This window comes from Hyaena hyaena, unplaced genomic scaffold, assembly GCF_003009895.1.
Source record: "Hyaena hyaena isolate Hyena2069 unplaced genomic scaffold, ASM300989v1 scaffold_60, whole genome shotgun sequence".
Classification (NCBI taxonomy): Eukaryota; Metazoa; Chordata; class Mammalia; order Carnivora; family Hyaenidae; genus Hyaena; species Hyaena hyaena.
Genome location: NW_024080692.1, coordinates 545450 through 557713, shown reverse-complemented (window position 1 = coordinate 557713; position 12264 = coordinate 545450). Strand labels below are relative to the sequence as shown.

The 12264-nt window shown below is 43.1% G+C and overlaps 1 long non-coding RNA gene across 1 annotated transcript in view; it reads right to left on the bottom strand.

Annotated features, from left to right (window-relative positions):
• The window catches only part of LOC120231650, a 57680-nt gene extending 45960 nt beyond the window's left edge, over window positions 1-11720 (bottom strand). The window contains exon 1 of the long non-coding RNA XR_005528371.1: window positions 11623-11720. This is a non-coding gene — a long non-coding RNA (uncharacterized LOC120231650). The remainder of the gene's footprint in view (window positions 1-11622) is intronic.
• Window positions 11721-12264: the final 544 nt, after the last annotated feature.

The following is a 12264-nucleotide window of genomic DNA, read 5'->3' as shown; positions in this document are numbered from 1 at the left end:
AGGTGCCCCTCTTGCCCTCTTTCTTTCCTTCCTTCTTCCTTCCTTCTTCCTCCCTTCCTTCCTCCCTCCCTTTCTTCTTTCCCTTCTTCCTCCCTCCCTTCCTTCCCTTCTTTCTGACAGCTACCATTACTTTACTACATGCCAGAATAACTGCATTCTATCATCACACTCTTTTTTGCAAGTAGTAAGCCTTCCTGATTCAGTCTGAGCAAAAAAGGAATTTTACAATAAGTCTACAAATATATCTCATCGAGGCTCAAAGCTAAAAATCAGCCTCGGAAGGTACTAGAACAAAGGGTCTAAAAAGGAGTCTGGAGCTCTAGAGCTCTTAGGTTTATAAGAACGTGTTCCAGATGGAACTGGAGTCTTGTAATCCCCATACCTAGTTCTCAGGATAGAGCTCCTGATTGGCCTTATCTGGAGGTGTCAATCCCTGGTCCACCCAACTCAACTCAATTATAGGATCCTTAGAAGCTGAGAAGACACTGCATAATATGTTCACCATACATGTGATTGCTCATTAGTCTTCAAGATACTTGTGAGAGATTATAGGATCACCTCTGTATTAGAGATGAGGAAACTGAGGCTCAGAGACCAGACTTAGGTTTTATCTGAAGGATTTTTGCCCCCAAAACCATTTTCTCCCCTGCTCTGAACTACATCTCATGGCCTGTTGTTCAATGGCTGCACTGCATTAATCTGTCCATTCATTCAATAATCTCATGGGTTTAATGCTCATCTGGGCTCCACCGAGATAAAGCAGTGGACAAATAAGGTTGCTGCTTTCAAACGTGGAATGAAAAAGGCAATAAGCAAATAATGTACGTTTCAGGTGGAAATAAGTACTGTGAGAAAAATTGGGCCAAGAAAGGGGTGAGAAGGGTGGAGACAAGTGGTATAAATTGGAGATCAGAGAAAGACTGGCTGGTAGGGGAGATCTTGTGCAGGGGTAACAAATTCTAGGCTCAATCAAAAGCCAACAAGTCAGACAGTTTTTCTCAGGGTCGAGGGCTGTGTCTTTCTCAAATAATAAGAAACCCTCACAACATTGAGCTTTCCAATTACCAGCTGCTTGCACATTCTCTGATAACAGCAATTTGCTTTTTCTGTATCTAATGGCAACACAAAAAGAAGCTTGCAAAACAAAAACAAAAACAAACAAAAAACCTATCCTTACTGTTGGTTAAATAATTGTGTTTGCTAAATCAGCTAAAATGTGATGTCAGAACAACCCTGGGCAGGCTGTCATTTGGCCAGGACTCTGGGAGAACCTCTTCCTTCAAATTCATCTGCGATCAGCTGCCTTCTAAACTAATCTGGCTTCCCCTCCCCCCAGGACCCCATTCTCCCTGAGTTTCTCCAATGACTGCTTTCTCTTCTGTAACGTTTGTGCCACTGAGTCTAGGGATGGAGTCAACCTCCCCCTGGCTCTTCCTTGCGACTTCCAAGGTGCGTTCTCATTCCTCTTCATGGATACCTCCAGCTAGAAATCTCACGCCATGATCAGACGATCCTATTCATTATTCCTCTTTGCTGGCAGTCACCTGCTGACCCTGGGGTCACACCCTCATTCCTTGTAGAGGCACTTTGCCACTCTATCCAATGCCGTACCTGTCCCAGTTCTGGGTGATTTCAATGTCCTTCCAACACCTTGGGCTGTCCCTTCCCTGGCATTTCTCGAGGACCCTGTTAGCGGGGAGGACTATACAAGCGCAAAGATACCGGGAAGCAAGGAACAATGGTGGACCTCAGGGCCATCTTGAAATGAGCCCTCTATGGAGCTACGATCACGTTCAGCTTGTGCCTTGGTAGGTGTGAGAATAGGCAGAATAACTCTTTCTAGACTTGTAAAGTATTTCTAATGTTCCTGTTTAGGACATGATCTCCATGATGGCAGGCGCCGTGTCTTGTCCGCCAAATCCTCTGTGCCTACAACTGGCCATTGGTAGGTGCTCAGTGCAGATTTGTTGAATGAACAAATGCTCAGAATCAAATGCTCAAGGAATAGTTAAGTCAATAACCAGCGCTCTATTATCCATTCCAGGCGAGAACAGAATAGCAGATCGACCACCCAGATAGATGGAAAACCACAAATGGGGGTCCCCGGTCTGGTTAGTGGGTAGAGCATGCAACTCTTGAGCTTGGAATCACAAGTCTGAGCCCCCTATTGGGTGTAGAGATTACTTAAAAAATAGAATCTTTAAAGAAAACCTCACAAATAATCCATTTATATTAGTCAGCGTCATGACTGCAATTTTGAAAAATGGCACAGTAACAATGGCAGGGCATACGAACCCCTGGTGAATCTCCTACACCATTTCAGTATCCTGATTGTTACCAAAAAGAGAATAATCCAAAAACAGAGTTGCGCAATTCCAAGTTTATTTGACCTTCTGTGACCATTGGTAATGAGCACCACCGACTCACCAGGTCACCATACAATCTTTTTTTTTTTCTAACTTTTTGCTTTTGAGTTGGCAAAAAAATTCAAAACCTACAGAAAAGTTGGAGAAATTGTATAACACCCACATACCCTTTGCTTGAATTTATCAAATATTGTAAACACCACAATACTTCTCTAAATACTTCAGCATGTTGCCCTCTAGATTAAAAATATTTTCTGACATATATGAAAGAGCATTACTGTCTAGGAAAATTCATGTTGATATCATATATCATATCACATAGCAACATATAATAAGCTGGCCCATATCGACATTTTCCTAATAGTGCCAAAATTAGCTTTAATAGCTGTTTTTTTAGTTTTTTTAATTTTTTAATGTTTATTTATTTTTAAGAGAGACAGAGACAGCGTGAGCAGGGGAGGGTCAGAGAGAGAGGGAGACACAGAATCTGAAGCAGGCTCCAGGCTCTGAGCTGTCAGCACAGAGCCCGATGCGAGGCTCCCACTCACGAACTTCTAGATGATGACCTGAGTCAAAGCTGGATGCCCAACCCACTAAGCCACCCACATGCCCCAATAGTGGATTTTTTTTAATAATCCAGGATTCAATTGAGGATCAAACGTTACACTGAGTTTTTATGTCTCTTTAGTGTCTTGTAATCTAGAACGATCTCAGAATTTTTTTCATGTATGGAATTGTTTGAAGAGTCCAGAGCAGTTGTTTTGTTTCTTTTCTTTTGTTTGCTTGCTTGTTTTTATAAAACATCCTACATTCTGAATTTGTCTGCTGGTTTCTATATGTTTACCTTTTTGTCCCTTTGTTAAGAATACCACATAGACAACGTCATGTGTCTCCTGCGTCACATCAGAAGGCACACAATACCAGGTTTTCCTACTATTGGTGATTCTACGCTTGATCATTTGGTTAACATGACTACTCAGGTTCTTTTCATATTAATGGCGTATCTGTTTCCTTCCCCTTTCTTCCATTTTCAGAGAATCCACAGACACAAATCACTGCCTATCTGATAGATGAGCATTTATCTTTTTAACCTTCCTGGCATCTGACCCATCCAGTTTTTCCTGGACTGAGCCTGGCCTACATCCCCCAGACCCAGAGGAAAAAAAAAAAAGGTGTTACATTTTTTTTTAAATTTTTTAATGTTTTATTTATTTCTGAGAGAGAGAGACAGAGATAGAGTATGAGCAGGGGAGGGTCAGAGAGAGAGGGAGACACAGAATCTGAAGCAGGCTCCAGGCTCTGAGCTGTCAACACAGAGCCCGACACAGGGCTCAAACCCATAAACTGTGAGATCATGACCTGAGCCGAAGTTGGAGGCTTAACTGACTGAGCCACCCAGGTGCCCCAAAAAGTGTTGCATCTCATAAAGTTTCCCCTCACCCCTTGGGCTCTTTGCTGCAGGTGTTACCCCAACATCCAGATGTTGCCTGAGGGCTATAACTGGCGTGCTGTCCTGGAGAGTGGCCTCTGTCTTGGTCCCGGGGACCTGACTCAGAATTCTTTCCTTAAGAGATGAGAACAGTAGATTAACAATGGCCCCTTCAAAAGATATCTGCATCCTAATTCCTGGAAACTGTGACCTTATATAGCAAAATAGGACTTTGCAGATGTGATTAAGGACTTAGAGATGGAGAGATTGTTCTGGACCATCCAGATAGATTTTTTTTAAATGCTTATTTATTTATTTTGAGAGAAAGAGATACAGAATGAGCAGGGGAGGGGCAGAGAGAGAGAGAGAGAAACAGAGAGAGAGGAACAGAGAGAGAGAATTCCACTGGCAGCACAGAGCCTGACCTGGGACTTGAACTCACCAACTGTAAGATCATGACCTGAGCTGAAATCAAGAGTCAGATGCTGAATCCACTGAGCCCCCCTCCTGCCCCAGGCAACCCTCCGGGTGATTCTTAAAAGGCAATCATAATGTCCTTCTAAGAAGGAGATTTTACACAGAAAAGGAGGTGGCAAAGTGACCAGAGGCAGAGACTGAAGCGAGGGGGCCATAAGTGGAGGAAGCCTGGCAGCCACCAGGAGCTTGAAGAGTTAAGGAGTAGTTCTCCCCCAGAGCTTCTGGAAGAGTGGGGCCCTGCCAACACCTTGATATGGATCCCCTGATACTGACTTCCCTGGTCTCCAGCACTGTGAGAGAGTAAATTATTGTTTCAAGCTACCAAGTTTTCGGTCATTTGTTACAGCAGCCACAGGACACTAATACGGTCAGGTAGTGAATGATTTGAAATGTAAATTGAGACTCAGGGTCGAGTTTTGTTTGTTTCAAGTTTTTCTTTAAATTCCAGTTAGTAACATAGTGTCGTATTAGTTTCAGGTGCACAATACAGTGATTCAAACTTGCATACATCACCCAGTGCTGATCACAAGTGCCCTTCTTAATCCCCATCACCTATTTCACTCACCCCCACCCCCACCCCCTGCCCTCTGGTAACCATCAGTTTATTCTCTGTAGTTAAGAGTCTGTGTCTTGGTTTGCCTCTCTCTCTCATTTTCCCCCTTTGCTCGTTTGTTGTGTTTCTTAAATTCCACGTATGAGTGAAATAATATGGTATCTGTCTTTCTCTGACTGATTTATCTTGTTTAGCCCGATACTCTCTAGTTCCATTCATGTCATTGCAAATGGCAGGACTTTATTCTTTTTAATGGCTGAGTAATATTCCATTGTATATAGATACTACTTCTTTATCCATTCATCGGTTGGTGGACACTTGGGCTGTTTCCATAATTTGGCTATTGTAGACAATGCTGCTATAAACATGGGGGTGCGTGTATCCCTTCAAATCTGTATTTTTGTATCCTTTGAGTAAATACATAGTAATGCAATTGCTGGATCCTAGGGTAGTTCTATTTTTAGCTTTTGAGGCACCTCCACTCTGTTTTCCAGAGTGCCTGCCCCAGCTTGCATGCCCACCCGCAGTGCAAGAGAGTCCTAGGATTGAATCTGGATTGCCACTTGCTAACAGTGTAATTTGGGGCCAGTTGCCTGATTTTACTCTCAATTCTTGCTTTTGCAAAATAGGGATAATAATAGCCATCTCATAGGGCTAATAAAAATATTACATGACACCATAAAAAATTCTATTTAAAATAGTAAGAGTCTTGGCATATAGCAGGCACTCAATACATGACAGATTGTGGTACTCATTATTTAATTCAACAGATAACATGTTGAGTCCTTATTCCGCACAATACTGCCACCTAAGGAGCTTATATTCTAATAGGGGATAAAGACAGTAAGCTAATAAATAAACAAACAAACTATATATATATATATATATATATATATATATATAATGCTAGATGTTATAAAGAACAAAAACAAGCCGAAGAGAATTAATTGGTTCTAATTAAGGCTCAGGATACCTCGGCAAAATACCCCGTAGCCCACTTGTCATAAAACATTCTTAAGATATTAATAACAACTGCCATCTATTGAATATATTATTTCATTGCATTCTCATGGCAATGCTTAAAGAAAGGATAAAACTAGCTCCATTACGTAAATGAGGTACCAGGCTCAGAAAGTTTTAACTACATTTATCTCAAACAACTTCCAGGACCAGGAATCAGAGTCCAAGATCCAGGCTCGTTCAGTTCCTCCACACTGCTGCTATTAAAGTAGAAATCTGCCCCTAGTCCGTCAGTCCTTCTACAGACCATGGAGTGGCTGTACAATCCCTGTATGGGTTCCTTGCAAGGTTAGTTCCCCACATGAGAACAGTATGGTCCTTCAGGCTCGTCTCAAACCTTTTACAATGGGGCCATTTTAGTCATGGAGCTGTCTTTCTCTCTAAAGCTGTACATTCTTTGCATGTGAGGTCTTTGCCCCAACCTTTCCTAAAGTGTTACTGACAATCGTGTGAGTAATCGTTGGTCAAGTAAGTTCTGGAAATGCTAGGATAAACAACATGAAACTGTTTGGTTAGTGATTGTTCTGTGGGGACCTCTCCTTTAAAACGATCATATCACCATTAATTTACAAAAGGGGTTTACAGTAGGTAGCAGTTCCAAAATTTGTGTGACGGGAGAACTTTTGCATGGACCATCTGTCGAGCTAGTGGTCTGTAGACCACACTTAGAGACACACTGCTCTCTGGAAATTCCATAGCTGCAGAGGTAGATAAGCTTCTAGAACTTAGTTGAATCACGACTTTTGCTTGCTCCACAAAGTCAATATTTTTAAGCAGTGAGGATTCTTTCAGTCGCCGGTGACAGCACTCGAACTCAAACTTGCTTGAGCATAGGGGGGAGTTTACGGATTCCTAAAATTCAGAAATCTACAAAAGGACTGCCTTCAAGTAAGGTTCGATCCAGCAGTTCAAGCAATATAATCAAAGACACAAATTCTCCATGTTCCTCACTCTTCCTCTCATGGTGTCATCTTCATCATCAGGCTACACCCAGGGGTAGGGGTGCTTTCCACTCCCGGCTTGCCCTTTGTGGTAGCAAAATGGCTACCAGGAGTCCAGACTTTGCATTTTCACTCTACAACATAACATCCCATGAAGAAAAAAGACTCTACCCTGGCATACCTCTTACAATTCCCGAGAGCCTTTCTCTCATTGGTCTAACATAGGTCATTTGCCCATTCCTTAACCAATCAGTGCAATGAGAAGAAAGGCATTATTTGCTGATGAACCAATCAGGGCCCATTCCTGGAGCTACAGGAAGAGCTTGATCCTCCCCAAACTCCATAGCTGAGGAAGGGGAGGGGTACATTTCCCAGATCCACATGTGAGAATCTTAACCCTTTGCTGTTCTTTGTCCCACATAGTCTTTTTAATGTTAACTCTATTTAGGAAACAGTATTTTACAACTAATAAGCACAAGTGCTTTTCTAAGTGCTTCATAACTACCAACTCTTATAAAATTATTGTTCTGCAGATGAGAAAATGGCACAGGATGGTTAGGTATTTTGTCCAAGATCACACAGCCAGTAAGTTAGAAAGTGTCAGAATCAAGATTCGGATGCAGGTGGCCTGACTCCAGACTTCCTGCTTTCACCCTGCTTCTCTAGTTGATCCTTGTGATTGTGTTTGCTAATATATCCTTACTAAGATGGCTTATAAAAAGCCTGCCACCCTCATACATTATGAGCTTCTTGGTGGTAAGGAGCTCCTCTATGTATAATAATGGAGATTTGGAGCAGAAAATAGTGAACTGCTCACTGTTTTTAAATTTTAATTCCAGTAGAGTTAACATGCAGTGTTATACTTGTTTCAGGTATACGATATAATGATTCAACAATTCTGTACATTACTCAGTGCTCCTTGTGACTGGAGGTCTCTCAACCCCCTTCACCTTATTAGTTACTTAGAAGAGACTAATAAGCACTGCTTATTAGTTACGTTAGAGGAGAAGAAACATTTTTTATAAATTTTTTAATGTTTATTTACTTTTTACATTTTTTTAAAGATTTTTTTAATGTTTTATTTGTTTCTGAGAGAGAGAAACAGCGTGAGCAGGGGAGGGTTCACAGAAAGAGGGAGGTACAGAATCTGAAGCAGGCTCCAGTCTCTGAACTAGCTGTGAGCACAGAGCCCAATGCAGGACTCAAACCCACGAACCATGAGATCATGACCCGAGCCGAAGTCAGACGCTTAACCAACTGAGCCACCCAGGTGCCCTTGTTCATTTACTTTTGAGAGAGAGACAGAGACAGAGTGTAAGCGAGGGAGGAGGAGAAAGGAAAAGCTACAGAATCTGAACCAGGTTCCAGGCTTTGGGCCGTCAGCTCAGAGCCTGATGCGGGGCTCGAACTCATGGACTGTGAGATCATGACCTTTGTTGGAGTCAGCCACTTAACTGACTGAGCCACCCAGGCGCCCCTGCGAAGAAACTTATTTATAAACACAATGGATAAGTATTATAAAACAGTGCCCAACAGTGCTCAATAAATGCCTGTTTGTTGGACAGGAACCATTATTGTAGTGAGGATGCGTGTTAATTTAAGGTCCGGGTGTCTTCCGTAGTGTAGCTTCTGGCCGTCAGTGTGCTCGGGGTCAGGTGACTCTTCTATCACATCCCCAACTCCTGCACTTATGCAAAAACCACCAATCTGCACCTCAGTTGCCTATGAGGTGATCTGGCCTGAAAGTTTACCAAATAAGCGCATTCCATAATGAACGGCTCTCCAGCCTTTGTATGATGATTCACTTAACCAGCCCAAATACTCCTCAGCCCATTTAGCCTACTCACCCCACTTTTTGACAAAATATTTCGACAAATATTTATAGCAGAACATAGTGAACATGTAAAATATTGTTTACATGATAGTATAAAACAATGCACCATAAACTTTAAAAGTAGCTTTATTATACATATTTTGATATGGCGTTGAAAATGAACCACACACGTATGTAAGCAGCTCATCAGCCATGAAGTGTCCATGTTTTACCACAATTTGAAAATTGATAATATATGTGTTTTAGCAATAGGGGCACGGGTTATTTCTACTTAAGCAGTAATGCATACAACTTATCTTCTAGTCTAGCTGCTAGAAAGTGCAAATCAGAAATATAGACGGGCACCTGGGTTGGTTGAGCATCTGACTTTGGCTCAGGTCACGATCTCGAAGTTTGTGGGCTCGAGCCCCGCATCAGGCTCTGTGCTGACAGCTCGGAGCCTGGAGCCTGCTTCGGATTCTGTGTCTCCCTCTCTCTGCCCCTCCCCCACTTGTGCTCTGTCTCTCTCTCTCTCTCTGAAAAATAAAAAAGATTAAAAAATTTAAAAAAGAAATATAGGCAGATGTTTTGCTGCACATTGTAGGGTTAACCAAACAGCACGCAACAAAATCAATTGATAAAGACAAAGAAAACCAGTAACACTGCATAATTAAAAGTCACTACCGACTTAGAATAACTTCGCCTTATGTACTAGATGTGGACATAAATCTGCTGAAGAAGTCCATGCACAGAGGTGACCAAATGTCTTATTTTAGACAAGCTGGCTCAATTTCTGGATTACCTCTTTTTCGAGGGCACATGGAATGGGGGGGGAAGGAGGAGAGATTCGGTTTCCTGGGCCTTCCTCCTGCCCTGACCTCTGCTCACTTGCCAAGATGAACAACAGCCTCGGGCCTCAAAATTCTCTTCCAGGAGGGTGGGAAGCCACGGGCCCCTTGGGGGTCAGCTCCCCACGTGGCACCTGAGATCCAGCCAGGGTTCTAAAGCCAGTTCGTGCCACAGAAGGAGTTAACTGTCCGTCATCTTGATAGTGCCTAGTCACTGCCGACAGCTTACGGAGAACGGCCGGAAGAACTTTTAAAAAACACATTCAGACATATAGCACTTCCAATTTGGCCGTGGGAAAATCAATTTTTTAAAACACACACAGTTGTATATGAAAGACATTTTTGTAAAGTACTGTCAACGGACATTTTTGCTTTTACACTCTTGGCTCTGCACGGGTTGGAGGAGAGGTGGCATGATCAGAGGACAGGATGCAAGTCGCCGCTCGGAGAAGGTAGAAGACACTTGATCTGACGAGCCCTCACTTCTGTGACATCTCTCCGCTACTTACAGTTCCTGGGAAATCATTCCTGTTTGTTTCCCAGTAGTGTTACTTTTTAATAAAACTAAAAGAGTTTTGTTTTTTTTTAAGTATTAATTTAGGGGCGCCTGTGTAGCTCAGTTGGTTAAATACCCAACTTCAGCTCAGGTCAGATCTCATGGTTTGTGAGTTCAAGCCCTGCATGACACTGTCTGCTGTCAGTGAGGAGACCGCTTCACATCCTCCGGCCCCCCTTTCTCTGCCTCTCCCCCTCCCCTACCTCTCTCTAAAAATAAATAAACATTAAAAAAGTACTCATTTGGGGAGCCTGGGTGGCTCAGTTGGTTAAGCGTCTGACTTCGGCTCAAGTCATGATCTCACGGTTCGTGGATTCGAGCCCCGCATCGGGCTCTGTGCTGACAGCTCGGAGCCTAGAACATGCTTCAGATTGTCTCCCTCTCTCTGCACCTCCCCTGTTCACTCTCTCTCTCTCTCTCTCAAAAATAAATGAACACTACATATTTTTTAAAAGTATTCATTTAAGTAATATGAATATAGGTAGATATAATTAATGAAATACATGATGAATATAAACACTTTCTAACTTGTTCAATATATAAGGCACCTAAAAAGTTATATTTGCCAAATGTCTTACTACATTTTGATACCCCAATTATAAGGCATTTAAAATTGCAAATCAAATTCTATCTTAATGTAACTATTTTCATTTGAGCCATTATTATGTTTTCTGTCTTGGGTTTTATAGAGAATATTCTCAGGCACTAAATATTACTTACAATTCCCATAAAGGGAAAAAAAACCTTTCCATTTGAAGAGACATTAGTTTCAAGAATAAACTACATTCATAAATCAAAATAAACTGTTAATGCTAGGCTTTTACCTCCCCTAATTAAAAAAAAGGAGACTTACATGTATCATGTTTAAGACACTACTGCATGATCCACTGGAATAAACTGATAGACACAAAACGGGGCTTCCCTTAATAACCAATTCTGACCAAAATTTGAACAACAAAAACAGCCCTCACACAGAGCCACAAGAACTCAGGATAACGGTGGCCTGTCACTAGCTAAAAAGTATCCTTTCCCACTGCTGGAATTCAAAATATCTACTCTGGAAATGCACACAGCACAACTACAAAGTTGCAATCGCGACTTTTTGCTAGTCTACGGATTCAGAAGCCTCAGGAGATCAATTTTAATTTATCAATACCAAGGTTAATACCATTGAATTATTCTTTGCATCGGTTACCATTAAACAGGCCTCGGTCATACATTCAAACGAAAGTGTATGACACCCTTAGAGCCACAGTGTATTGATTAGCAGCAAAGAAGTCCTTCCGTTACCTTGAATTCCCACAACACATGTGTGCGTGTGCGGGGGCGCACACACACACACACACACACCACTGCCATTAATATGAAAGCAAATGGCTGCAGCGGACTCCCCCCAGCCTCTGCACACACTCACACGTTGATACCTGCCGTTGGAGGTTTCTGTGGCTTTGAGGATGGGCCTTGGTATTTATTCATCCATTCATCCAATGTCAGCTGGGCCCAAATCCTGGAGGAAAGGGGCTGATTGACCAGGTCTTGAGCTCCACCCTTCATGCTGCCCCTGCCCGTGACCTGCTACCCACCTCCCTCCAGCACCCAGAGCTGACGTTCTCTCCTACCTCTTGTGCGAGAATGGGCACCTTTGCTCCTTCACATCCTTGCCTTGGCTTAGAATTTGGACTCCGTTTTGAAGCCAGTGAGGAGATCACCAACGGAGTTAGGAGGGCATAGGGCATTTCTGATGCACGTGAGTCTATTTCACAATAACATGCCGTTAATGACACGGACAAGGCTCACCGAATGGACTTTCGCAGGCTGCTCTCCTGCCTGGCTTCCTACGGTCATCACCCCAGAATGGGAGCGTGTCCACTCTTGCCTGTCCTTCCTCCCCCGAGGATCCGGCCAGGGCACCATTCCTGTAACAAGTGATTCCAAATGTCCCAGATGTCAGGGCCCGAAAGGGGCTGCCCGTGGCACGGCAGAAACCACTCTCCCAATTCAAGAGGGCCCTCGTCTCTGCTGCATAGAGCTAGTGCCCTGTGAAGAAGTGGGAAGAGAGGGAGAAACAGCAAAGTGTATACACTCCCAGGGATGAGAGGCAACGAGCGAGAGAGACATTGCATGCTTGACTCACGGTGGAGAGTAGGCGCCTATTCTGGCTCTGGGGGAAAAACTTTCCTTGGACATGGCCGGCCTTCCCATCAAGGGCGTCCATGCTCGGCTGAGCCCCAGTGGTGCTGAAGGACACCTGTGAGGGACCA